General features: G+C 45.5%; 1 long non-coding RNA gene across 1 annotated transcript in view; it reads right to left on the bottom strand.

The window, feature by feature from the left end:
* Positions 1 to 4361, bottom strand: part of LOC133126310 (uncharacterized) — a 16007-nt gene extending 11646 nt beyond the window's left edge. Inside the window, exons 1-2 of the long non-coding RNA XR_009708520.1 lie at positions 4070 to 4361; positions 3346 to 3452 (exon numbers count right to left, since the gene is read on the bottom strand). This is a non-coding gene — a long non-coding RNA (uncharacterized LOC133126310). The remainder of the gene's footprint in view (positions 1 to 3345; positions 3453 to 4069) is intronic.
* Positions 4362 to 4754: the final 393 nt, after the last annotated feature.

Raw genomic sequence — 4754 nt, 5'->3', positions numbered from 1 at the left:
AGGCACTTTGTTGTGCTGAGAGGTTTGAGGTGCAAATTTATGTACATCAGCATTCTGCTGGGATCCCCTGGTGGTCACCAGTCTTTAGCACCTCACCATCCAGAACTGAAACTGGGTCTTCGCACTGCTTACAGTGGCCTGGAGCCTGGTGACTGAATCGCATAGACCTAGACAGCTGCAGGGTGCGCTGGCTTTCGTTGTTACTCAGCACTTAATTGATCAATGAAAGCAGTCGATTACCTGGTTTCTTGGGTCGGAACTGGTTGCTGCTATTAAAGCAAAAACCAGCACTCTCCAGCTCTCCAGGACCAGGAGTGAGGAGCACGGACCTATAGCATTGCCTGATACAGGAGAGTCTCGCCTATGTAACCACAGCTCAGCAGTGTACTGCCTGTGGCATCTGTGCATGGAGAGCACTCCTCCAGTAGAACGGTTTTGCAGCTGAAGCGGTGGACTGCAGAGGGGAAGGAAGGACCGGCTGCCAGAAAGCAGTTTTTAATCCCCGAGTTTAATGTTTGCTCTCAGTTTAGATGGCTCAGCCGGATTTCTAAACCCTATGATATAATCTTAAACCCTCACCAGGTACAGTAAAGAGCCGATATCACCCTCATCCAAATGCACGCACACAGACACACACACACACACACACACACACACACACACACACACACATATATATATACACACACACATACATACACACACACACACGCGCACACACACATATGTATATATACACACACACACAAACACATACACACACACGCATGCACACACACATATATATATATATACATGCACACAAACACACACATGCGCGCACACACGTATATATATACACACATGCACACAAACACATACACACACGCGTGCACACACACATATATATACGCACAGACATAGACACGCGTGTGCACACACGCATATATATACACGTGCACACGCCTGTGCGGATGCCCATATATGCACAAACACACACACGTGCGCACACATACGCAGACATGTGCATTGAAACACAGACGCACACGTGTATGCGCACGCACACACAGCTACTGTATAGACACAGACAGCAGTCAATATGTCTGGCTGGCTTTGAGTGTAAAGATACCTCCTATAGATACCTCCCATAACTATTTGTACTGCAATGCAATTTTAGTTTCGTTGGCTCAGTACCGCAGCATATTGGATCTGAAATAAAGCAATAAACATGAGATTAAAGTGCAGACTGTCTGCTTTAATTTCAGGGCATGTACATCCATACCGGGTGCAAGATGGAGGAATTACGGCCCTTTAAATTACAGCCAAGACGACAGAGGCCGCGTCCAAATACAGCCCGCGCCGGAGACGGCCTCTTAAATGTAAAGGAAGAGAAGAAGAGATGCCAAAGGGAGACGGCACTGCGGCCTTGTGGGAAGGAGTTCAGAGATAATGGAAACGGGACGGGTTCCTGCTCTGCAACGTTTACACTGAGGCAAACATCCTGGGTCAAAGGCCAGGACAACAGGCCTTCTATTTCTGCAGCTTACGCTTGCTATTATGATGCAGCTCCGGCATCAAAAAACAAACGGCGTCCATTGATCACAACCCGATGTCTGCGTGGTTTTCTGAGGCGCCTGAACGTTCGACAGCGACTCCATAATGGGCGAAGGTTCGCTGCGTGGTTTCCAAACGATGCCCTCGCCGGATGCTCCAAAAATACGTATGCAAATATACGACAATTATTATTTTTCTTAACCTTTATTTAACCCGGGGAGATGCACGGAGAACGAGTTCTCTTTTGCATGGACACGGTGGAAGAAATGTCAGACGGAACAGTTGCAAGCCAGCTGAGAGAGAGAGAGAGAACAGGGGTAAAGCCCCTGGAGCAGTTTTTGGGTGAAAGGCCTTGCTCAAGAGCCCAACGGCAGGGGCCCTCTTTTCTTTTAGGGATCATCTCTCCAGATGCAGGTCAGCATACCTATATATACACCCCTACACACCGATCAGGGGCTGGAACTAGCGACTCCATAGTTGGCAGTCAACCACCCCACCACTAGGCTACAGAGCGTCCAGTAGTTATTCTCTTATTGCTTTCTCCATCACGCTCCAAGGCATGGGGAGAATGTGGCTGACTTCTGAGACATTCACATCCCACCCAAAGGATTCGGTCACATTATCTGGGTCAGGAGACCACTGGGTAGGCCTGGGTTTGCTCAGTGCCGCACAACAGTAAACACCGTTCAGACACTGAGCCGAACGCCTTTGTCCGCAGCCAGCGGACCTAATGCATCCGTCTATCTGTCCGTCAGTCCATACACCCGTTGCAAAGTGTAAATAATAATATATTTTGCTTAATGAGCAGTCATCAAAAATACCCGTCGTTTGAGATTAATTTCAGTTTGATTAGTTTTGTACCTCAAGCTTTAAAAAAAAAATTTTTTTAGCACAATTGCCTTCGGCCATTTTTTTAGCACAATTCCCCACTTTGGAATAGCCTATCATGCCTTTTCAGTTACATCCGCCCCACCCACACACATGCTTATCTGCTCAACCAAGTGCAATCAATCAGTGTACTCACATGCAGACCCAGGACTATTTTAAACCACACAAATCAACACAGCGCTATACAAGCATTTACTTTCCCCGTCACACCTCCTTGGGAAATTCTTCTGCAGGGCTGAATGCAACGATACATAACAACGTCACACACACACACACACACACACGTCGTGAAAATCCGCACAATTTTAAAAATACACACAGCAGCAGATTGCATAACGCTCACAGCAAAAATGTAAAATCTCATATGCGTTCAGTCCAATAAAATGGGGTTCGGTGCCAAAAAGTCAGTTCCTTTATGACATCGCAGCAAATGCAGACCTAATCAGTTTACGCCTCGTTGATGACAACTAGCTCCTGATAAGAACTAATGCAGTGGAAACCAAGGGAGCCATGATCTATTTAAATGTGCCTTTTGCCCGGAGACGAGACCACCTATGCCCCACGATTGTGGTAGACATAGGTGGGCCAGTTTTCTGAGGGACCAAATATGCACATGGTCCAATTTGTCTTTTAGTTTTATGCTGTGACATAGCTATGCGTCCCTGCCTCTTGCCCAGTGCATGCTGGGATAAGATCCAGATATGATCCTGACCAGGAATAAGTATGTTAGGTAATGGATGGATATATGGATGGATGGATGGATGGATGGAACAACTATTTGCATCAGGAGACATGAAGAGTCACAGACAGTGCTTGACACAAACACGACCCACATAAGTGATTACTGAACAGCATTCCTGCAACTAATGTTTTGCCTAAAATAGATGTGTAATAGTAAAAGTTAGCCAAGTGTAGCCTACTCACTAATAAGGAGAACAGGTGCTGCTCTTAGAAAGACACCCAGGACACCGGCAGGCAGCAAGGTGGGTAGTAAAAGCAGTCCTCTCTGTGCCACTTATTTCAATAAACCCCTGCGTGCAAGAAGAGGGAAAGTTTATTTCAGACTTGTATCATCAATAGAAAGTGAGATTTATTCTAATGCCCAAACAGCGATTATAAAGACAATATCAGCGGTGTCTTCTTATAATATTCTCGTTTCATAAGCCTGATTAATACATTCTGATACTTACTGATGTCATTTTAAAACATTTAAGCCTATTATAGTTTGCTAACTAGGTAGTGTCCAGCCTGCCGGATAGCGACCGCTAGCTAACGTTATAACCAGATTGATCTTGATGTTGTAAGCCAGCTAAATTAGCTGACTAATCAAAGAGAAGTAGCAATACAGTATTTCACAAGTTTGCTAGCTAACAATGTCTTACTTTAGAAAAGTGTGGCAAAATAGAGCCAATAATGTTATAGACACTACGGAGCTAAATTAACTAATCGTCTCGGTGTTCCCAGTATGGAACAGCTAGCTAGCTAGCAAGCAAAGTAACCGTCAAGATTGCCACGCATATATACATTTGCCCGTGTACGTTCGTTTGTTTTCCGTATTTTGTTCTCAAAATACAATAATGCGTTACAGATTTCATCAGCTGGCGTGTCTGCTCTTGGTAACAAAAGATAAGCTAGCAAATAATCTTACATTACTCCTATTCCGTTGCTATTGCAGTGCTTTACCGCTTCAGTTTCAAAATTGAAGTGGAGGTGGTGTCGCTAGACTCGGGCACCGCCATGTTAACATTCCCCATTGTGCTGCTGCCGTTACTGACATTAACAAATAAATCTGTTAATTTACGGCATTTGGCTTAGCTCCATCTTTGGTTAGTCCACGTCAGAGTTGCCAACTTTCATGTGGCATGTTTCGTGTGAGATGCATTGCCCTAGATGTTAAAAAAAGTCGGCGTGAGCCAAAAATCTGAAAGTTGGCAAGCCTGTCGATGTTGATAAGACATTGAGTGAATGTTACTTCTGGTGTCTGGCAGCGAACAGCCTTCCAATTCGATTAGCAGAGGACACGCAGCTTGTGACAGTGTAGGGTAGACAGGAGTGGGCCAACCACAGTAGTTGGGTTGGCTGGGTAGAGTTGGGAGACTGACAGACCCAATGAGGCTTCCAGATGTGGCCGTTCAACCCGCAATGGGCATCAGTGCTACACTTCTCTCTCTTTTAGCGCCCTTTTCAGTTTATTTATAGATTTTCTTTGAGGAGAGGAATGCATAGGCCCTGTTGTCAAGTGGCCCACCAGAGAAATTTGGCACTCCAGATGCCCTACTATGGGACCAGCTACAGAGCCAATGCTCGGTATTATACCTTGAGTTCCCCATTCT

The sequence above is a fragment of the Conger conger genome, chromosome 4, assembly GCF_963514075.1.
Source record: "Conger conger chromosome 4, fConCon1.1, whole genome shotgun sequence".
Taxonomy (NCBI): Eukaryota; Metazoa; Chordata; class Actinopteri; order Anguilliformes; family Congridae; genus Conger; species Conger conger.
The sequence above is the reverse complement of the archived record's forward strand: the minus strand, read 5'-3'. Positions and strand labels throughout refer to the sequence as shown.